A 25198-nucleotide genomic window follows, 5' to 3' on the forward strand; every position below is an offset into this window, starting at 1 on the left:
AATGGAGTACTACTCAGCCATAAAGAATGAGAAATTAGACATTTATAGCTAAATGAATGCACATTGAGGTGATACTCTTAAGTGAAATAAATAGGATACACGTGTAAATACCGAATAGTTTGGCCAGTGTGAGAAACTGAAAGTGTAAAGGAGAATTACAAGGTATAATAGATAATGTGAAATAGGAAGAAAAAGAGCTAAGGGGAAGGGAAAGTGGGAGGGCTAGGGGAAAGGAAAGAAGGGAATGGAATTTATATGAGAAAATTTAAAAAATGGAAACAAAGTCTATGTAAATAGGGAGGGTGGAGGGGTTGAAGGGGAGGCAGGGGAATGGGGAAAAATTGAAAACCAAGATAGATTACATAAAGGTGCAAATTCCCAATGATGAATGTCATTGTATTGTATACCTACAAAGTACCAATAAAATTAATTTTTTTTTTAAAATGCAGCCTTTTAAATTATATCTTTAATATAGTGCTCCTTTTAGGGCTGGGGTGTAGTTCAATGGTAGAGCATTTATCTAATATGAGCAAAGCTCCATGTTCAATCTTTAAAATCACCAAAAAAAATGCTTTTAAAATGTATTTAATTTATTCAGTTTATTATGTTACTGACACATTTTACACATTTCTTCTATCTTACTGTCTTTTTGCTATTTATTAAACATTTTTCTTTTTTATGATAGTTTGATTAGTCCATTGGTTTTGTTTTTGCCACTTCATGTATTGGATAATACTACATATACCATATTTTCCAGAGCCTACCCATAATTTTTGCAAATGTATTTTAATGTGTCCTTTAATATCAAAAATTAAACTATATCCACACTCTTTTCTATTTAAACAAGGCACTCATTATTTTATTACCTATCCTTTTTACCACATTTTATTCAAATTTAGTTTCAGATTGGGTTTGTTTGTATTTTTATAATGTCTCTACATTTTGGAAATCTTCTTATATTGTATTAAATCACAGAGCTACAATTACAGAAATTGTTCAGAATCTCTACAAAGGTTTTTTTTTGTTATTTATTCACTACTTTTTCTTACATTGCATGTCTCTTTTTATTCCTTATTCATTTTTTCTTTTATAGGAGTCTACTGTTGAGAAACTGTTCAGATACAATGTATATATATTACATATATATTTATATGTAGTATATATATATATATATATGAGACAGAGAGATATTCAAAGCCTTAAAAATCTTTCTCTGAAACCTAAAATGTACCAATAAAAGAATTGTTTTTAAAAAAGGTTGAAAAAAAAATCTTTCTCTGAAAGTCTTATTAGGTTAATAATCAGTAATGATACATGTGCTTTCCCATATCAGTATTCCATAACCTTACTTTTTCTCCAGTACCTTACATGTGATTTTTTTACTTCACCTTGAGCCCTTTCTACCAATTTCTAATACATTCTTCAACTATACCCTGTGATTATTCAGTCATCATACTAAATTTTTTATTGTAAATATTATATTCTAATGTCTAAGAAATATTTTATAGCTGTCAATTACTCTTTTTCAGAACAATAGGTTTTTCCTCAGAAGTATAAATTGTTTTTTTTCTATTTTTTGACTTTCACTTTTTCCACTTACTATCATCTCTGCCTGCTTCTTCTGAATTGTCATTCTACTTTGACTTTTATTCTTTTCCATATTTTTGGCTTTACAGAAGTTCTGGGGGTTTTGGTTCTCTGTTTCTTAGCTCCTCCTGGCCTTTGCCAATGGCCCCACGTTTATTTATTCTGATAGAAACTCCTTTGGAAATGCCTCTAGGTTCAGCATTTTTCGTGTGCTTTTATAGAAAGCACTGATCTCACCTCTACAACAAACCTCTCCTCTCTTCCTCACCCCACTCTTCTTTCTATGTCTTTCTGTCTTTCATAGTTTTTGTTCATCTACTTATTATTTCCCTGGAATATCTCAATATTTCTGATTAGTAATGATAATATATTTTTCCATGTTACTATTATGGATACATTTCTTAATAAGTATCTATTTTAACTTTTCAATGTGATTTTGACAGTGAGAGATGGGAGGTAAAAACACAAGAATGTAGTTAACAGAATCAATCTAGAAGACATGAATTGCTTTTTCTCATGAAAAGGCTTACCTATATATCACTTTTAAAATAATATATGCAAAAGCAAAGTATCTTTGCTGCATTTCCTGGAAAAAATATTTCTTTTTTCTGATTAGTCTTTAAGTCTTAAGAAACAAAACTGGGGATATAAGATATACAGATTCAAGTTTATCTTTAGGGCATAGGCAACTTTAAGCAGAAAATATTGGACGATTAGATAACTGGCTGCCTGTTTACTTTGGAGAGGAAAAACTCATTTTTTCATTTTTATTTGAGTGAACAGTACATAGTAGAAAGTGAATTGATGTACTTGGAAAATATATATACAATGAATAAAAAATACATAATGAATCTAGAATATGAATAGAAAAAGTTTACTGCTAGAAATAAATCAAACATGCAGCTGGTGAGATTTTTCTCTGTTTGGTTTTATTATATTTTCCAGTATTTTGGGTACAAGAAGCTCCATTTTTTAAAGTTTCAGCTTGTTGATTATATAAAGTAATAGTGATAGTCACTGCTGGTGGAGATCCTGAGTACCAGTGCAGTACATTTCATTGTTATTCACATGATAATCTTGTGCATGAGGATCATCACAGGATTCGTCCATGCAGGATCAATGACTTGAAAACCTGAGCAAAGTATTTGACATCTGAGGTTGCCTGCAGTTGAGGAGTAATTAAAAGTCGTAATTTAACAGAAAGCACAAGCAAGGAATCACAGTCACCAATATTCATCTCATGACACCATCACACCCTTGTTAAGTCGCCTAATAGCATTTACCTCCATGAGAAGAATTAACTAGACGGAACGATGTGGCCAAAAGTCCAGTCTGAGCAGTCAGGCAACATTGTTCATATTTTCAATTTGCAAGCTTGCAAGGGGGTGTGTGAGTTTCAAGTTCTATCACAATGATGCAAATTACCAAATACCAACTACATTTCAAGTTTCTACTTATTTGAATCTGTAACATTTCAAATTCCTATTGTTGCCTGCTTCTTAGAATTCTCACTTAAAAGATACAAAATCATAAAAATAAAAAAATAAAATTGAAAAAATAAAAAAACTTTTGAAAGATACAAAATCATGATTTTTCTTTTTAAAAAGTAATGTATCCATCCTTTAAAGTGGTACGAGATTATTAATTGTTAATTAATATTTTAAAAACAGCATGCAGTGGTCTCCATGAACCTGCTGCAACATCTATTTACATGTGCTATTTCCACCTGAGCATCAGTCGTTTATTCTGGGATTTTCTGTAACATGCTCTGTGAACATGCATCAGCATTTATGTTACATTCTCCTAGTTATTTACTGTCTCGATTTTTTCCCTAGTATTTTTATTAAGAAATTTCTCCTTATAGAAATACATGAATGGGGCTGGGATTTAGCTCAGTGGTTCTGTCCCCTGCCTCGCAAGCACAAGGTCCTGAGTTCAAACCCCGGTACCAAAAAAAAGAAAAAAAAGAAAGAAATACATGACATGAGTGTGATCAAAATGTACTGTAAATATTTAATATTTTTTGAAATATTACCCTCATAATATTGTCCCTTGCTTTGAACATGCTTTCCCATCATTCTTACCACTTGCAGAAGCAGTTTTGGAAATCCTCTTACTTGGATGTCTTTACAAGATGTGATAAAAAATACAGTGAATTTGGCTGCCAAATGTCAGCCAAAGGCAGACTCATAGAAACATTACGGTGTGTCCTCATCCACCTTACTCAGGGATCTGGCACCATGAATGTTCTGGCTTTTCCCCAAAGTAAAAATGAGCATAACAGGTAAGCATTTAAAGTTGATTCCGGACATTAAGGTGGCCACAGGAGAACAACAAAAGACACTTACAAAGAGGACTTCCAGAACTCCTTCAGAAAGTGGCAAGAAGGATCAGATAAATGAGTTCCAAACAAGGGGGAATACTTGGAGATTAGTGGCAATATACATTTTATTCTAACTTTTAAGTTAAAAAATCACTGTATTCTTCTATCATACCTGATGTATTATAGATTTACCAACTACCTGTATTGAATATATGTATGCTGAACACCTAAATGGATACTCGCAGGGTTTTTAGCAGAAAGGATTCTTTTTTTTGTTTCCATTAAGTTTATTGGTACATTTTAGGTATACAATACAGTTACATTCATCATTGGGATCTTGTACCTTTGCATGAATGTCTTGGTTCTTACTTTTTCCCCTTCCCTTGCCCTCCCTTCACCCCCTCCACCCTTTCCTATTTGCAAAGACCTTGTTTCCATTTTTTTTCCTCGTTTCATATTTTTTTCTTTCCCTTTTTTCCCTTCCCCTACCCCTCCCAATTCCCCTGGTCTTTTAGACCTCTTCTTAGCAGGAAGGATTCTTAAAGAAGAGAGTATATGATTTAAGTATTTATCAATAAGAATGTTTTCTATATTAACCATTGGCCTTTTTGTGCTGTCAAAAATAAACTATGATATGAAAACAAATTTAGGTTGAGTGAAAAATTGTCATAGCTATAAAGCATCCTAATGATTTTATTTGTGATCAGTGTTGCAAATGATTAAAAAGAGAGGAGAGAGATTAATCCATTTATGGCTTTCATCTTTTTATTTTCCCAAGAAGTTCAGAAAGCTTTTTTATCCAAATATTATTCTCAAGATTTATGTCATATATTTAATTTTTTTCTTTACTGTATCTGAAAGGGCTTTGTTATTTATGTTTTCTTATTTTGTCTGAGGTCAGATACTCCTCTCTTTGCATGTTTTTCATGCTTCTATTAGAGAGAAAGAGAAAAAGCAACCTCTTAAATAGCAGCATCAAAAAAAAAGCAAGAACAACAAAACAGCACTTGTGTGCTTAAAACAAGAAAAGCATACCAAAATTCTCATTTGTCTAAGCCCACAAAGCACATCTGAGTCTCCAGTTAAATGCATGATTACCTGGATTCAAAAATCAGTTATAGATGTGTTGTCTACTTTCAGTATTCCTGCCCTAGAAATAAGACTTTTAAAATTTTGGGCCATAATGTTTTATTCGGTATACCCAGCAGGAGAATTTGGCTTTAAATAGGTAAAAGTTTGTAACAATTAAAATTTTGCAATTATAAGATAAACTACCTTTGTGATTAATTCTTTTGGGGGTGTTCAACAACCTCTTACTTGGAAAATTGTAGAGTTAAATGAAGATAATCATTAATTGTTTTCTGGCTCTTATTTCTTGTACTCTTTTATGAAGTGATTAATGGGAGATAGAAAAAACAAGGATATGAAAGATACATTTAATAGTATCACTTCATGAACTCAAAGAATTTACATTCTAGCCAAGACAAGAGAAATAGAAGAATAGATTCAAGGACAATATCATTGGTATTAGCTCCAAATAGTAGTAATGGCTATAATCTCAGCAAGGTTGAGGCAGGAGAATTGCTGCAAATTTGAGGCAAACCTGGGCTACATAATGAGTTTATGGCCAGCCTGAACTACACAGCAAGACCATGCCTCAAAACAGCAGCAGCAACAACAATAAATTGTTGGTCTTATGAATGTTCTAGGATTTCAAAGGGAGGAAAGAATAAGAAGAAGTGAAGCAATCAAGTTAAGCTTTATATAGAAGCTAGACCATTTCGTGTTGCAACAAAGATAGTATGGATTAGTTGGGCAAAATAAAAGAGAGAATATTCCAAGTAGAACAACACAAAGAATGAAGGAAAGAGGAGGAAATGGACTTTATGTTCAAGCATTGGGATGTAATGAAAAGATAGATTTCATGAACTATTTTTATTTCTATTCGTCTCATTCTAATATTAGAGACAATAAAATTGACACCATATTGAAATATTCACATTTTAGAGCTTTGCAAAAGCATTGCAAACGCTAATATCCCTCTACTTTCTTTTTTTTTTTTTCTTAAATTCTTTTATTGGTACATTTTAGGTATACAACACATTTACATTTCTCATTGGGAACTTGTACCTTTACATGATGCATCTTGGTTCTTATTCTTTCCCCATTCCTAGCCCTCCCTTCACCCCCTCCACCCTTCCCTATTTACAAAGACTTTATTTCCATTTTTTCCATTTCTCATCATTTTTCCTTTCCCTTCTTTCCTTTCCCCTGCCCCTCCCACTACCCCTACCCCTTTGGACCTTTTCTTCCTATTTTGAATTATCAATTATTCATTCTAATCATTGGTACATTTTAGGTATACAATATAATGACATCCATCATTGGAAATTTGCACCTTTACATAATTTTTCTTGGTTCATATTTTTCACCCTTGCCCAGCCCTCCCTTCAACCCCTCCATTCCTCCCTATTTACAAAGATTTTGTTCCTATTTTTCCATTTTTTCATATTAATTTCATTCCCTTCTTTCCTTTCCCCTACCCCTCCCACCCCTCTACTTTCTACCTTTCAGTTCCACCTTCCTAGGTCTCATGATATAAAAGATAGAGCTATTACTGTCATAAAACTTCATTGAATCCTAAGTAGAAGTTTTTAGGAAGAGGATCCCTATTATATTTTTCATATATATTCATTTCATACTCATATACAAATTTGTGGATAACATGATTGAGCACAAACAGAGAGATAATAAATATATTGATTGAGTGGGTGATTTCATTATCTTAAATGTTTGTCCCTAAAACTTCAAGTCCTCCCAAATAAAATAGCAATCATCTGCTATGAATCCTTGTTATTTAAAGGATTAATTAGTTATACAATGGTACATTTATATTTTAAATACAGGAAAAATGTTGCACATCCTATTATGGTTTGTAAGATTTTTTCCAGGTTAAATAATGCTTTTAAAACAAGTAACTGGGCTTTGAAATTATATTTTCCGGGCCACAAATTTGTGTTAATTTACGTATAAGCTAGACACCCATTACCACTTTTAGAGATTAACTCCTGAAGGGTGAGTCAGTAGAGTCCCAGAGATCATATTCTCAACAGGAAAACCTCCTTTTCTTTAAATTTCTGTGAAACATTGTTTTGAATAACCTTTGAAATCCTAATAGGGAAAAAACAAACCAGGCTTTGGCTGACATTTACAGAAAAAATAAGATCCTTCATTCCCACTGGGGTGTGTATAACGAATGGATATTTTAGGGTAGACAATGGAAGGAGTTCTTCATGTCTGTTTTACATCAGTTAACATTAGCAGGTAATGCCCTTATTGCCTCCACTGTTTTGTTAAGAAGGAAGAATGTGGTGTAAATCCCCTTAAAATTAAAAATAGGGCACCAATCCTCCCACCCCCTAACATCAGTTAATTTCACTAAAATAACTGCTTTTAGAATGGTTAAAGGTCTTAGACCCACACCTTTCTCCACTCAATTACTGGAAATCTTTTATTTATTTATTTATTCCTCTATGAGCTGCATGGTGACAGCCCTAGAGAGGAATGTGAATGCTTTTGCTCTAACCTAAGTAATGAATCATACCAGATTTGTTAATAATGTTTACATTCAATGTGAGGCAAAGAAAACAAGTCGAGGAAAAGAGAATTTTACCTAAAACAGACAAGATTACTGTCAACACTTAAAGTCAAACATAGCTAAAAAAAATCCAAGGTGAAAGCATGCTGGCCCAAAGACTGCAGTTAGATTCTGAATCAAAACAAATTCACTGGGGCTGGGGATTTAGCTCAGTGGTTCCCGGGCCTGCCTCCCAAGCCCAAGGTCCCAAGTTCGATCCTCAGTACCAAAATAAATAAATAAACTCATTGTATTTCTAAATCAATACAATTGTTATCCTACCTACTTGATCTTAGCAATTGTTCAGCTAGTTCTAGTTAGAGATCATAAGTTTACACTGAAAACAAAGGGGCAGTAATCAATAGCTTTACAGTGAAGAGTCAAATCCTTTCTACAATAAGCCACCATTCTAAAGCCACCCCTAAAGAATTCCAAGAATATAATAAAGAAAAACAATGGGCTTTCAAATAAATGTAATTAATTTCATCCAGTGAATTTTATTTATTTATTGTTTGTTTGTTTCTTTGTTTGGTACCAGGGATCAAACTCAGTACCTTGCACTTTCGAGGCAGGCATAGTTCCACTGAGCTAAATCCCCAGCCCATCATCCAGTGAATTTTAAAGAGTTATAAAAGTTCAATATTTATCTCTGAAGTAATTCAAATTTTGTCAATTTCAGGTGAGAATATTAGAATCCTAAAGAAAATGGTTTATTATTTTACAAAATATGCAGCAAAACTAGGGATATGTGCATTTTGTCTTAATTTAAAAGGTAGCCTCAAAAGGGTAATTTTGTAACTTAGTACCCAATTATCAACTTTCCCCATCCTTCCCTATTCCTAGCTGAGGTAATCACCATTCTATTCTCAAATCCATTAGATCAACTTTTTTAGCTTCCACATAGGAGTGAGATCCTGCATTACTTGCTTCTTGTGTCTGGTTTAATGTATTTAACATAATGATCATAAGTTCTAGCCATGTTGTTTCAAATGATAGGATTTCATTCTTTTATGCCTGAATAATATTCCATTGTATATATGTACAATATAATCTTTTTTCTCTACCTATTCATCAGTGGAATGTACAAAACAATAATTTATTGTACTTTCTTTTCAAACATCTAAAGGAAAAGGATTTTGAAAGTTTTCGCCATAAAGAAATGATAAGTATTTCAGGAGATAAATATGTTTAAATTGATTTAAACATTATACAATATATGCAGTTATCTAAACATTATGTGGTGACCCATTAATATGTATAATTTTTATATTTTTATAAAAGTTAAAATAAATTTAAATTAAGAAAAGATAAAGGACAACTTTACCTGTAGGTAGTTAGCACATCCAACTTTTGGTGATGATAAAAATATTAAAAGTAAATGTATGAAAATATTCCAAATTTTTGTCTGGATTTGAGATTTTGTCTTTCCTAAACTTTGATCGATTGATTATGAACACTCATAATTTTAAATTCTATTAAAAATAATATGTAGAATTTATCAAGAAGTCATAGGAGAGACCTTCTTAAGCCAATGCCTTTGTGCCTTGTTCTCTGTTTCACTTCATCCTAGTTAGTGTTTTTATAATCCAGAAAGAGGAATGTGTATATTTGAACACATCGAGCCTTAGATCACCTCACTTAGCTTCACTCTATCTCATAGAAGCTTAGATGTCATCCAGAACAATTATCATGAATAAGGACTACAGCTTATTGGGTCCTTAATATATTCCAGGAAAAGTCTGAGCAGTATATATACATTGTTGCATGTGTTCCCCACAAGAATCCTAGAAAGCAGACTTTATTGTTATTCTCAGTTAAGGACAAGGCAATAGAACTTGAAATTATAAGAAAATTAAGGGGAAAGGAAAGAAGGGAAAGGAAAAATGATGAGAAATGGAAAAAATGGAAATAAAGTCTTTGTAAATAGGGAAGGGTGGAGGGCATGAAGGCAGGGCTAGGAATGGGGAAAAAACAAGAACCAAGATGCATTATATAAAGGTACAATTCCCAATGAGAAATGCAATTGTGTTGTATACCTACAATGTACCAATAAAAGAATTTAATATTCTTAAAAAAAAAAGAAAAGAAAAGAAAATTATACAAGAAAATATATTTAAGTGATGAAGTATGATATAAAGTTAGGATTCAAACACAAGTCCATTTGATTTCAGAGGCTACAGTTTTAACAATGTATTATCTGTGCACTATTAAAGTATCCAGTTGCTGGAGCTGAGCCCAAAAATGGCACACAAAGGATGTGTGAAGACCACACTTTATTTGGGTAAAGATAATGCAATTTGACTAGGATAAAAATAATATGTAATTATATGCAGAAAAAAGAGAAAAAGAAAATGGATGGGAGAAAGCAAAGAAGGGAAAGGAAAAAAATATGAGAAAAGGAAAAAATAGAAATGAAGTCTTTGTAAATAGGGAGGGGTGGAGGAGTCAAAGGGAGGCCAGGGGAATGGGGAAAAAGTAAGAACCAAGATACATCATGTAAAGGTACAAATTCTCAGTGATAAAAATAATTGTATTGTATACCTAAAATGTACCAATAAAAGAATTAAAGGAAAAAAAGAAAATAGTATCCAAGATAGAAGGTGATTAATATGAAGGCTATGAAGAGCTCATCATAATCTCATCTACTCATTTTGTATGTTTATCAAATACTCTGTGGTATAGGTCAGCGCAAAGGACATGATGGTGGATGTAACAAGATTACGTCTTGATCTGCAAGCATCAGGCTTCAGGGGATAATTTGTGAATGCCTTAAGAGAGTGATAAGCAAACTAGTAGGAAAAAATCGCTTCTGAATGTGAACTTTGATGTAGGTAGTCTCCAATAAAAAGATACTAGATGATAGAGAAGGAACTGAGTGATGATAGTCAGTATAAATAAGACTGAATGAATGGAAGCATGTATGGAATTGAGGAATTATAGCCAGTTGCCGGAGTGAGAGCAATGTTAAATGGAAATTAAATTCCAAATAGTCAAGTAGTGAGAAACTGAGAAATGTTTAAACAATAATGAGATTTTTCTTACAAGGGTTAAAAAATATCTCTAAGGATTAGAATAGAGTAAATGCTATGCAGTTTTAAGTAATTTCTTCTTTTTAAGAATCAAAATAAGTAAAGAAGTAAGATTGGAATTGATCATTCCAGTGCACATATTTTGAGCGAGCATATTTCAGGATGCTATAGGCTGAGATAGATGAATGAGGTATAATCTCTATCTTCAGGAGATCCCCCTCAGTAAGAAGGATTGGCTAAGTAGACAAATCACTCTTCTGGACATAATGGAGAGAGGCACAGAGAAGTAAGGAGTCTAACAGATGCTCAGGAATTACTGGCCAAGGTGACATAAATTTAAAGGGATGCTATTTAAGCTGTACTGGCAAGAGATGACAGCACTAAGCAAGCAGAGAGCATAGAAGAACATCTACATGGCAAAAATCAGTACGAGCAGAGAGCAGGCATTCTGAGGGAATAGTGATTCTGAGAACAGAATAGAGTACATGTTGGGTAATGAAGTAAAGGTTAAAAGAGTCAGAGGTGAGTCACCTTCTTAAGGGTTAAAGAAGGTGATAAGTAAATAATGGTCTAAGTCCTTCCTTAGCACTTGACACAGAAAAAATAGCTTCTCATTCAGAGAGTAGTAAAACAAAAATCATGCTTGCAATGAATTAAAGTAACTAAGATTTATACTTTTCAATAAAAGGGAAATTTTTGCAGTTTTTTTTCACTGCATCAATGAGAAAGTTACAAACATCTCAGAGTATGACAGGTAGGTAAAAATGAGCAACTATGTTAGGCTTTTCAGAAATTTAGGCATAAAAGTACATTCATAGAACCTGAATTAGGTCAATTAATACACAAAATCCAATGTCATGTAAGGGGTAGGTACAGAGAATGATGAAAAAATATTTGACAATAAATGGAGCCTACACACACACACACACACACACACACACACACACACACACACACACACAGAAATTGAAAGAAAAATTTTCCCATCTATTTCCCCCACAGCTTTTTTCTTCATATGTTGGGATTGTTTTATTGCTCAACTGTGGATAAACAGCATGGGGAGAATGGAAGTCAAATGTTTATATAAGGCCAGCCAAGGAAAGATGTCCATATCCAACTATTCTGACTTCTTATATAAGAAAATATTGTCATCTATAAGATTACACTCAAAGTTAATTGTTTCAAAAAATTATGCAGTCAAAATATCCAAGAAACTAAGCAGATAGTTTTCATTCATGTTGCATTAAAGAAACCATCATCAGCATAATGATTTGAAATTTTATGTAGAAATAATCATTAGTAAACACTTTTATGTATATTATGTGAACTTTTCAGTAACCATTCGCATTTAAAATTAAGTGCCTGGTTATTGAAATTAAGCCTAAAAATACTAGGATTCAAATCCAAGTTCAAATCTTGCAAATGCTTGCTTCAGGAGCAGCTCTACTTTTTCAGATTTGCTACAAATGCAAATGATGACGATATGTATAAATTCCCATCAATAGTACTGCTTTTTTTTTCTACAGAGATATCATACTGTCTTCCCTGTATATGAAGAGCTGTAACTTATAAACTCTTTCTTTAGCAGAGTTCTTGGAGATGTGAAAGACTGCTATTGTGTCTTATTCATTGTTTCCATACTTTAAGGAGCATTGCTTTGTCCTACAACATAAAGTCAGAAAGAAAATTGACTAGTTTAGCCATGGAAAACAACTTGAAACCAAAAATGTCAAGTCCAAATAGTGAAGCTGTGATGGTACAGCCACATGCTACATGATGGGAAACAACTTCATGGTGAAAGGCAAAGGGGAGTCAGATCTAGATGCAAAGTGATTACCTGCTCTTGTTTACTCAGGACAGTCTGTGTCAGCACTGAAGCACCTGTGCCCCTGGAAACCCCTCACTGAATTTCAATGGTGGGCATGGAAGTTTAGGGGGGAAGTACAATAGTACATAACAGCTCAAATTATAGGGACTGAAAGCATGACTATTTAAAGTCTCAAATGAATAAAACTGCAAGCAGAAAATAATTTGTATCTGAGCATATTAAGAAGAGGTTGTGAGAGCACATCAAGATGGGAATTCAAAAGTTCAGAATGAGACTGACAATACTTCTAAATAAATAAAAAATTGTCTTCCCCAAAGATACACAGTAAGTAAAAAAAATCTCCTGGGCATCCCAATAAAAACAGATTATTGTAGATTCCACTGCTCTCAGGGCAGAGGAGGTGAGCCAATCTCTGAGCCCAGGAGGAGGCTCCCTGGCTGCCATTCCACCACTCCCAGGGCAAAGGAGGTGAGCCACGCAGGCTCCAACAGCACCCCCCCACACCCCCATGGAAATGAGAAAACACATACACAAGCCTCAAAAACAGACACTCAGTTCACCTACAGCAACCTCAAAGGGAAAGGAGATGGAACAATCTGATACTCAACCACCTGGACTCCCTGAAATGGCAACAAAAGAGGATCTGGAAAAAATAAAATCAGAAATAATTTTTCAGATAACAGCAGAGATTGTGCCCATAGTGAAAGACATGATTAATAAATCTAGAGAGGAGCTGAGGAACATGATGGAATCCCAACATAGGAAACAAATGGCATCCTTAAAACAGATACAAACAGATTTCCAGGAGATTAAAAACTCCATTGAAAGTGTATGCAGCAGAATGAAACAATGTGAGGATAGAATTTCAGATATAGAAGATAAGATGCCAATTAGTGACCAGGAAAAGAAAAATTGCTTTAAAATTGTAAGGGATCACTATAAATCAATCCAGCAGCTGCTAGACAATGCAAAGAAGAATAACATAAGACTGATTGGAGTCAAAGAAGAAAGAGGACAGAGTGCAGATGACATAAAAAAGCTGTTCACAGAAGTGATGGCAGAAAACTTCCCAAGCAGGGGAAAAGAACCTGACATACAAATAAATGAGGCATATAGGACTCCAACTACCCTTTATCAAAAAAAGTCTGCACATAGGCATATAATTGTTAGGGTTCCAGAAACCAAACAGCAGAACAGAATATTGCAAGCAGTGAGAGAAAAGAAGCAAATCACATACAAAGGAAAGCCCAACAGAATCACAGCAGACTTCTCCATACAAACCCTCAAAGCAAGAAGAGTGATTTGTTCCAAGCCCTAAAGGTAAACATCCTCCAACCCAGATTGATGTACCCTGCAAAACTATCTTTCAAAATTGATGTCGAAATAAGATTCTTTCATGAGAAAGAGCACCTTAGGAACATCATGAATACCAAACCAGCACTCCAAAAAATTTTCGACAATATCCTAGGAAAAGACAATGAGGATCACAACCCTAGGAAGCCCAGCAGAATGAATTCGGGCGTGACAAATTAAACGCAAAGAGGGAGAATCCAACAAAAGGAAAAAGTCATGACAAGGCTTTTAAAACTTTTAACTTCATCTCCCTAACTCAATCTTGTTATTGCACTGATTAGTATTTTTTTGATTCTAGTATTACACGCCTTTCCTTGTGCTATACTGGCTATTTATCATCTTCTTGTGTCTTCTTTTTAATTGGGTTGTCTATTGATGAGCTGTAAGAGTTCTTTATATATTCTGGTCCCAGGGTATATGTATTGTAAATATGGTCTGTTTAAGGACTACTTTTCATTTCAATGATGTCATTTAAGGTTCTAAATTTTGATGGAGTCTCATTTATCAATTTTTATCTTTTATACATCATGTTTTTTGTATCCTAGGAAGTTCTTGCCTACCCTAAATTCATAAACATTTTCCCTTATAATTTCTTCTTAAAGTTTTAAACTTTTAGGTTTTCATATTTAAGTTCATAGATCCTTTCAAGTTATTTTTATGTGTGGAAAAAAAAGGTTGAGGTTAATTTTTTTATACAGATAACAAGTGTTCTAGTGCCATTTGCTGAAAACACTATCTTTTCCTCTGCTCTTGAATTGAGTTTATATTCTATACAATTTTAATGTTAAATAATCTTTCAAAACTCAGTGAACCATATATCTGTGGTTCTATTTCTGAATTCTCTGTTTTATTCCAATGATCTATATGTCTTTCTTTACACCAACACTGCCTTGATTACTGTAGCTTTAGAAGAAGTCTTAAAATTAGGTATGAAACATCTTCCAACACTTTTGTTTTCTTTTTCTTTTTACTTTTCTAGGTCCTTTGTACTCATACATAACTTTTTTTTAACTTAAATTCTTTTATTGGTACATTGTAGGTATACAACACAATTACATTTCTCATTGGGAATTATACCTTTACATAATGCCTCTTGGTTCTTATTTTTTTCCCCATTCCTAGTCCTCCCTTCATCCCCTCCATCCACCCTTTCCTATTTACAAAGACTTTATTTCCATTTTTTCCATTTCTCATCATTTTTCCTTTCCCTTCTTTCATTTCCCCTGCCCCTCCCACTACCCCTACCCCTTTGGACCTTTTCTTCCTATTTTGCATTATCAATTATTCATTCTAATCATTGGCACATTTAAGGTATAAAATATATTACATTCATCATTGGAAATTTGCATCTTTACATGATCTCTCTTGGTTCTTGTTTTTCACCCTTGCTCAGCCCTCCCTTCAACCCTTCCATTCCTCCCTATTTACAAAGATTTTGTTCCAATTTTTTAATTTTCTCATATTAATTACATTCCCTTCTTTCCTTTCCCGTAGCCCTCCCACTTCCTTCCCCTTTACCCCTTTTCTTCTTATTTCACATTACTTATTATATGTTTTAGTCCTTATTTACACTTTCAGTTTCTCACACCAGAGAAACTATTTGGTATTTATACATGTGTGTCCTATTTATTTCACTTAAGAGCATCATTTCAATGTGCATCCATTTAGCTATAAATGTCTCTAATTTCTCATTTTTTATGGCTGAGTAGTACCCCATTTTATAAAAAAATATATATTTTTTGATCCAGTCTCCAGTTGATGGACATTTGGGCTGTTTCCAAGTTTTAGCTATCACAAACTGTGCTGCTATGAACATGGGTGCATATATATCACTGTGGTATGATTCTTTTAATTCTTTGGGGAAGATACCCAGCATGGGAATAGTGGGGTCAAATGGTACTTTCAGTCTTAGTTCTTTGAGGTATCTCCATACTGATTTCCACAGTGGTTGCACCAGTCTACACTCCCACCAGCAGTGGAGCAGGGTTCCTCTTTCCCCACAGCCCCACCAGAATTTGTTAATGGTTGATTTCATGACAGCAGCCATTCCTTCTGGAGAAAGGTGGAATCTCAGCATTGTTTTCATTTGGATCTCTCAAATGACCAGTGATGTTGAACATTTTTTCATGTATTTATTTGCTATTTCTACTTCTTTGTCTGAGAAATGTCTGTTTATGTCAGATGCCCATTTTTGGATTGGGTCTTTAAATTTGGGAGGTCTGATCTTTTTAATTTCTTTATAGATTCGAGATAGTAGAACTTTGTTTGAGGAAAAGCAGGTGAAAAATTTTTCCCACATTGTGGGTTGTCTCCTCATACTGCTGGTGGTTTCTCTTGCTGTGCACAAGCTTTTTAATAAGAAGAGATCCCACTTGTTGATTGTTTGTGCTAGTTTAAAGGCAACTGAGGTTTTGTTCATAAAATCTTTTGCTACACCAATGTCTTCAAGAGTGCTACCTAACCTCTGTTCCAACTGGTTCAGTGTTTCTATTTTAATATTTAGATATTTAATCCATTTTGATTTTAGTTTAGTGCATGGTGAGAGATATAGGTCTAGTTTTAATCTTTGGCAACTTGAAGCCCAATTTTTCCAGCACCATTTATTAAAGAGGCTATCTTTCCTCCAGTGAGGATGTTTGGCTCCTTTATCAAAGATGAGGTGACTGAGTGTGTCTGGTGTTGTGTCTGCATCCTCTAATCTGCTCCACTGGTTCTCAGGTCTGTTTCTTTGCCAGTACCATGCTGTTTTTAATCACAGTTGCTTCGGAGTATAGTTGCAGGTTGGGGATTGTGATACCCCCTGCCATGTCTCTTTTACCTAGAATTACTTTTGCTATTCTGGGTCTCTTCTTGTTCCAAATGAATTTTTGGATTGTTTTCTCAAGGTCTGTGAAGTATGCTGCAGAGATCTCAATTGGAATTACATTGAATTTATATAGCAGTTTTGGAAATATGGCCATTTTCACTATATTAATCCTTCCTACTCAGGAGCAGGGAATGTCTGTCCATTTTCTGATATTCTCTTCAATCTGTCTTTTCAGAGTGCTATAGTTTTCAGAGAAGAGGTCTTTGATTTCTTTTGTTAGGTTGATTCCTAGGTATTTCAGTTTTTTGGATGCTATTGTGAAAGGAATTATTTGCCCTATTACTCTCTCAGTGAGTCTGTCATTGGTGTAGAGGAAAGCTATTGATTTTTGTGTGGTGACCTTGCACTCAGCTACTCTACTGAATTTGGTTATTAAGTCTAGAAGACTTTTGATGGAGTTCTTGGGGCCTTCTATGTAGAGTATCATGTCATCTGCAAATAATGACAATTTGACTTCTTCATTACCTATCTTTATTCCTTTTATTTCTTTCTCTTGTCTAATTGCTGTGGCTAATGTTTCCAAAACTGTATTTAACAAGAGTGGTGACAGTGGACATCCTTGTCTCTTTCCTGATTTTAGTGTGAAGGATTCAAGTTTTGACCATTTAGTATGATATTGGCTGTTGGTTTTTCATAAGTGGCTTTTGTCAGTTTGAGGTAGAGACCATCTATTCCAATTTTCTGTAGGATTTTTATCATAAATGTATGTTGGTTTGTGTCAAATGCTTGTTCTGCATCTATGGAGATAATCATATGGTTTTTGCCCTTGACTCTATTGATATAGTGTATTACATTGATTGATTTGCATATGTTGAACCATCCCTGGGATGAATCCCACTTGATCAGGGTTTATGATCTTCTTGATGATCTTCTGCATTCTGTTTGCCAGTATCTTATTAAGGATTTTTACATCTATGTTCATTAGTGAGATTGGCCTATAGTTCTCCTTTTCAGTTGGGTCTTTCTCTGCTTTGGAGATCAAGGTGATGCTTGCTTCCAGGAATGAATTTGGGAGTATTGCTTCCCTTTCAATTTCATTGAAGAGTTTAAAGAATAGTGGCAGTAGTTCCTCTCTAAATGTCTGGTAGAATTCAACAGTGAAGCCCTCAGGACTCAGGCTTTTCTTAGGTGATAAGTTTTTATTGGTTGGTATGTTTTTTATTATGTTTTCAATTTCATTGGTTGATATTGGGTTGTTTAGAATTTTTAGGTCTTCTTTGCTCAATTTTGGTAATTGATATGTATCTAGGAATCTGTCCATTTCTTCTGTGTTTTCCATCTTATTGGCATATAGGTTATGGAATTACATATTGATGATCCTCTGGATTTCTGCTGGGTCTGTTGTAATTTCACCCTTTTCATTCCTAATTGCATGGATTTGAGCCTTTTCTTTCCTTTTTCTGACAAGGTTGGCTAAAGGTTTGTCAATTTTGTTGATTCTTTCGAAGAACTAACTCTTGGCTTCATTGAGTTTTTGTATCGTTCTCTTAGTCTCCATTGCATTGATTTCTCCTCTGATCTTTATAATTTCCTCCCTTGTATGAGCTTTGGGGTTGTCCTGCCCTTCATTTTCTAGAAGCTTGAGGTTCAGCATCAGGTTGTTTAATTGGGCTCCTTCTGTGTTCCTAATATGCATATTTACTGCTATGAACTTCCCTCATAAGACTGCTTTCACTGTGTCTCATAGATTCCGATATGCTGTATTGTCATTGTCATTGAATTGAAGGAACTGTCTGATTTCTTCTTTAATTTCCTCTGTGACCCATTGGTTATTCAGAAGTGTGTTGTTCAATTTCCACATGTTTATGAAACTTTTCCAGTTTCTTTTGCTATGGATCTCCAATTTCATTGCACTATGGTCTGATAATGTACAGGGGACAACTTCAATTCCTTTACACTTACTTAAACATGTTCTATGTGTGAGTATGTGGTCTATTTTGGAGAATGACCCATGTGCAGCTGAGAAGAATGTGTATTCTGATTTTGTGGGATGAAACACTCTGTAAACATCAGTTAAGTTCATTTGTTCAAGACCTCGATTGAGTTCTACTTTTTCATTACTTATTTTTCATCTATTTGATCTAGCTATTTGTGACAGTGAGGTATTGAAGCCCCCAACATTATTTTATTAGTGCATATATGACATTTCGTGTCTGTTAGTATTTGTTTTATATAGTTGGGTGCACTAGTGTTTGGTGCATAGATATTTATGATTGCCATCTCTTCCTGTTGGCTTGTTCCATTTACAAGGATGTAATGTCCTTCATTGTCTCTCTAAATCAGTGTTGCTTTGAAATCTACTTGATATGCAAAGAGGATAGCTACTCCTGCTTTTTTGGGGGTTCCTGTTGCATGGAGTATTGTTTTCCACACTTTAACTTTCAGTCTGTGAATTTCCTTTTGAATTAAGTGTGTTTCTTGTATGCAGCATATTTTTGGATTTTGCTTCTTGACCCATTCTACCAGTCTATTTCTTTTGATTGGTGACCTGAGACCATTAATATTGATGGTTATAACTGAAACGAATTGATTTATCATTGCCATGACTTCTTCTTTTTGTTGGGTTCTCCCCCTTTACATTTAATTTTTTATCATGTCAGATGGGTTCATTCTGTATTGCTTCCTGGGGTTGTGATCCTCAATGTCTGCTCCTAGGATATTGTCTAAAATTTTTGGAGTGCTGGTTTGGTGTTCATGAAGTTCCTGAGGTGCTCTTTTTCATAAAAGTATCTTATTTCTCCATCCATTTTGAAAGATAGTTTTGCAGGGTACATCAATCTGGGTTGGAGGCTGCTTTCTTTTAGGGCTTGGAATATGTCACTCCAAGCTCTTCTTGCCTTGATGGTTTGTGTTGAGAAGTCTGCTGTGATTCTGATGGGCTTTCCTTTGTATGTGATTTGTTTCTTTTCTCTAACTGATTGGAGAACTTTGTTCTTCTTTTGAATTTTTGGAATCTTAACAATTATATGCCTATGTGTAGATTTTTTTTGATCAGGGCTGTTTGGAGTCCCATATTCCTCATTTATCTGTATGTCACATTCTTTTCCCCTGCTTGGGAAGTTTTCTGCCATTACTTCTGTGAAGAGTATTTTTTATGTCATCTGCACTCTCTCCTGTTTCTTCTTTGACTCCAGTCAGTCTTATGTTATTTTTCTTTGCATCATCTAGCAGCTGCTGGGTTGATTTCTCATGTTCCCTTACAATTTTGAAGCAATTTTTCTTTTCCTGGTCATTAATTGCAATCTTATCTTCTATATCTGAAATTCTGTCCTCACATAGTTTCATTCTGCTGCATAGACTTTCAATGGAGTTTTATATCTCCTGGAAATCTATTTGCATCTGTTTTATGGATTCCATTTTTTTCCTATGTTGGGATTCCATCATGTTCCTCAGCTCCTCTCTAGATTTATTAATCATGTCTTGCACTAGAAGCACAATCTCTGCTGTTATCTGAGAAATTATTTCTGATTTAATTTTTTCCAGGTACCCTTTTGTTGCCAGTTCAGTGGGTCTAGGTGGTTGAGTATCATACTGTTCCATCTCATTCCCTTTGGGGTTGCTGGAGGTGATCTGGAAGTCTAGTTTTGAGACTCATTTACATGTCTTCTCATTTCAAGCTGGGATGGGTGGTCTGGTGCTGTTGGTGCCCACATGGCTGACCTCCTCTGAACTGGGAGAGGTGAGACAGTGGCCAGGAGTGGCAGGACAGAGAGTGGCCAAGAAGCCCCTTGCTCTTGGCCAGAACAGCAGGACAGATGGCAGACCTAAAGACCCTTCTTCTGGGCCAGGAGTGGCAGGCTGGATGGTGGCCAGAAAGCTCCTTCCTCTGGGCCAGGAGCAGTAGGATGATGGCTCAGAAGCCCCTATCTCTGGGCTGGGAGTGGCAGGATGGAAGGTAGCCCTGAAGTTCCTTCCTCTGGGCCAGGAGCTGTAGGCTGAATCCATAAATTTTTTTTATTAAATTATTTTATTGGTACATTGTAGGTATACAATACAATTACATTTCTCATTGGGAATTGTACCTTTACATAATACATCTTGGTTCTTATTTTTTCCCCATTCCTAGCCCTCCCTTCACCCCCTCCACCCTTCCCTATTTACAAAGATTTTATTTCCATTTTTTCCATTTCTCATCATTTTTCCTTTCCCTTCTTTCCTTTCCCCTGCCCCTCCCACTACCCCTACCCCTTTGGACCTTTTCTTCCTATTTTAAATTATCGATTATTCATTCTAATCATTGGTACATTTTAGGTATACAATAGAATGACATTCATCATTGGAAATTTGCACCTTTACATAGTCTCTCTTGGTTCTTATTTTTCACCCTTGCCCAGCCCTCCCTTCAACCCCTCCATTCCTCCCTATTTACAAAGATTTTGTTCCTATTTTTCCATTTTCTCATATTAATCCCATTCCCTTCTATCCTTTCCCCTGGCCCTCCCACTTCCTTCCCCTTTGCCTCTTTTCTTCCTATTTCACATTACCTATTATACATTTAGTCCTTATTTACACTTTCAGTTTCTCACACCAGAGAAACTATTTGATATTTACACATATGTGTCCTATTTATTTCACTTAAGAGTATTGCCTCCATGTGCATCCACTTAGCTATAAATGTCTCTAATTTCTCATTTTTTATGGCTGAGTAGTACTCCATTTTATTAAAAAGCCACATTTTTTTGATCCAGTCTCCAGTTGATGGGCATTTGGGCTATTTCCAAGTTTTAGCTATCACAAACTGTGCTGCTATGAACATGGGCGCACATATATCACTATGGTATGATTCTTTTAGTTCTTTGGGGAAGATACCCAGCAGTGGAATAGCGAGGTCAAATGGGACATCCAGTCCTAGTTCTTTGAGGTATCTCCATACTGATTTCCACAGTGGTTGCACCAGTCTACACTCCCACCAGCAGTGGAGCAGGGTTTCTCTTTCCCCACAGCCCCACCAGCATTTGTTATTGGTGGATTTCATGGTAGCAGCCATTCTTTGTGGAGTGAAGTGAAATCTCAGTGTTGTTTTCATTTGGATCTCTCAAATGACCAGTGATGTTGAACATTTTTTCATGTATTTATTTGCTATTTCTACTTCTTCATGTGAGAAATGTCTGTTCATTTCAGATGCCCATTTTTGGTTTGGGTCTTTAAATTTGGGAGGTCTGATCTTTTTAAGTTCTTTATAGATTTGAGATAGTAGACCTTTGTCTGAGGAAGAGCAGGTGAAGATTTTTTCCCACATTGTGGGTTGTCTCTTCACACTGCTGGTGATTTCTCTTGCTGTGGAGAAGCCTTTTAATAAGAAGAGATCCCATTTGTTGATTGTTTGTGCTAGTTCACGGGCAACTGAGATTTTGTTCATAAAATCTTTTCCTGCACCAATGTCTTCAAGGATTCTACCTAACCTCTGTTCCAACTGGTTCAGAGTTTCTATTTTAGTATTTAGATCTTTAATCCATATATACCTTGTGTTTTCTAATCCTGCTAAATTCAAATACAAATTCCAGGGGCTCCTAGAGATTTCTTAATATTTTCTCTGTAGATGATCATTTCATCTACATATAAAGATTTTGCTTCTACCTTGCCAATCATTTCTTAATTGTGTCATTTTATTGCCAGACTATTTTGGTTTTTGCCTATGTTTCAAAGTTTAATGGAAAGATGCAGAGTAGGCATATCTGCCCTTTTTCCCCACCTTAGGGAGAAAGCACTGTATCTTCTGCATTCATATAAGGCATTTTTGCTGGAAGTATGGAGTACATGTCTTTGATCTTTTGGGGAGGTTCTGCTCTACTTCTAGACTCCTGATAGCTTTTACCATGAACAGCTGTATTTTCTCCAACTAGTGACAAGATCATATGGCTTTTTCCTTTCCCCTGTTAAAATGATGACTTTTGGGGGTGGATCTTCCAGTGCTGAACCAACACTGTCATCCCTATAATAAAACCACTTTCTACAGACTGCCAGATCTGACTTCTAATAGTTTGTTTTGTTAAACAAATTTCTATGTGTGTTCATACTTTTTTCTTCTATTATCTTTATCCAGTTTTAGGATTAGCACAAGGTTGATTTCCTAAAATGAGGGGAGAAGTGTTCCTTCTTTTTTCTACTTTAATTGTTTGATATAATTTATCAGTTAAAATGTTTATAAGCCTGCTGTTGTCATATAGGTAGGTTTTCAAGCTAGGAATATACTTTCTTTAATAGATGCTATTCAAGTTTTATATTTCCTCCAGAGTTAGTTTCATTAATTTGTCTTCCAAGGTACTTCTTAGAAGTTGTCAAGTTTATTTCAAAAAAGTTTTTTGTAATATGCTTTCTATATCCTTTTAAATTCTGTAAAATCTGTAGTAATGTCTCCTAGATCATGATATTGTAATTTTTAAAATGTATAATTGATATTGTGTAATAGGAATAAAAGGTCTAAAGGAGCAGGGGAAGTGGGAGGGTTAGGGGAAAGGAAAGAATGGAAAAGAAATAATATGAGAAAAGGAAAAATAATGGAAACAAAGTCTTTGCAAATAGGGAAGGATAGAGAGGGTGAAGGGAGGGCAGGGGAATGGGGGAAAAATAAAAACCAAGATACCCATGTAATGGTACAAGATCCCAATGATGAGTGTAACTGTATTTTATAACTAAAATGTACCAATAAACCTAATGAGGGAAAAAAAACCCAGATTATTGTAGCTTTCAATTGATTATAATACCAAGATTATATTTGCTGGTTTGTATAAAATACAATTAAAAATACCTCTCTTGGCAAACAAAAAGGAATATTTTAATAACAAATATGTTAGCCCTTTCTAGCATGGCTCAGATTCCCACAGGTATCACCAACACATACGGTTTCTACAGTACAACATAGTATATGGGGTACTCAGGCCATAGCAACTTCTTTAAAAGTGTTCTTTGATTTTATAGGTATTTTGATGGAGTCTCAAATCATATGCTTGATTTCTATAAAAGGTTTAGTGAAATAGCCAAAAAACATGAAACAAAAGACTCATGCCTTGTTTGAATATAAACTCATCTTTGTTCATCTATGCATATTCATTAGGTAGCACAAATGTAAATTTTGGAAATTTCAATGCAGTCTATAAATTTCCTGCTCAAAAATTTTTTAAATCTTGTTTATCATGTCCTATATACTTTACACACAACACTGCTAGAACAGAGGTGTGGGTTGCTTACTGTGATATTAAAATATATGCAATGCAAGTTTCTGACCACTTTTCAGTTTCTTCAGTATGTGTAGAAGCAATTAATAAAATTTTGACCTTTTTAGAAATGGAAGCAGATAGCCTTATTGGGCATGTAGCTACAGGATAGCTATCTCTGCTGCAGGACACAGAAAAGAGATTAAAGTGTAGACCTACTGCAAAATTATATTTTCAAAATATGGGACAAGAAGAATGTCCTCCTTTAATTGAAAAATATATTGAAAATGAGAATGTGGAAAAAGACTGTAATGAAATATAAATTTATATGTTGAAATTTCAAAATTGTTGATTTCTGAAGAGAGCACAAGGAGCTTAAAATAGAATGGACAGACTACATTTTTGGTATACCCTGAAGTGCCTAAATTCAACAAGAAAATAAATTACTTGTTTTGAGGAAAATAGATACCTTTAGAACTCAAAAAAAAATCACTGGCAAGGAACAGCTAGAATAAAGAATAATTTCATAATTTCTTTAATATAACTCCAATTTTATAAGTTCTAGTTATCCATATAATTTAAAACCATTTCCCTGAAAAACAGAAGTGTAACTTTGGTCTTACATTCAATGTGGCTCCTAACACATAAAAGTGATAAGGAGAGAAGAACAGACAGAAGAGTCTGTATGATGAATTTCTAGATGCAAAACATTCCATCAGGAAAGAGTTGGTCTAACAAAAAAGGATATAGATACCACACAGTTGAACAGTGAAATCTGAAAACTAATTTTACACAAGTCTAAACACCTGATACTGCAATCAGATTAAATATTAAATATTCCATGCTCAAATGCTTTTGATGAGAGGCCATTGTAGTTTTTTTCTATATTGGAAGCATTCCACAAAACAGTGTATTCTGTACTTGATCAACACAGAGAAGGTAAAAGTCCAAGTGCATTTTTCTTCTACAGCATTCAATTTTACCACTGCATAAAGGAAGGAAAAATGTTCTATGCTGCAAGCAGTTCAGAGATGTGTTACTGGCAGAGGAAACAAATAGAAATGTTCTAACGTTGGGCTGGGGATTTAGCTCAGTTGTTCTGGCACCTGCCTTGCAAGCAAAAGGTCCCAAGTTTAAGCCCCGGTACCAAAAAACTTTTAAAAAACCATGTCAGAAATTTCCTGGTGTTGTGGGTATGAAAATCATTATGAATACTATTATATTTTCTTCAAAATATTTGTTTAATTTTCCAACTAGCTTTTTCAATTAGCTAGTCTTGTTTTCTGTAGATAATAACACTTATAAAATAAGAAATAATATATAATTTCAGATAAATATTAATTTTAATAACACATACATGTATTATTTGTTATGTTATAGTGTTATGTTCATTTTGTTTGGTATGGTAGAGTCATATTGCC

Source organism: Heterocephalus glaber, unplaced genomic scaffold, assembly GCF_053883595.1.
Source record: "Heterocephalus glaber isolate CG9 unplaced genomic scaffold, H.glaber_assembly_v1.0 deba00001553, whole genome shotgun sequence".
In the NCBI taxonomy this organism is placed as follows: domain Eukaryota; kingdom Metazoa; phylum Chordata; class Mammalia; order Rodentia; family Bathyergidae; genus Heterocephalus; species Heterocephalus glaber.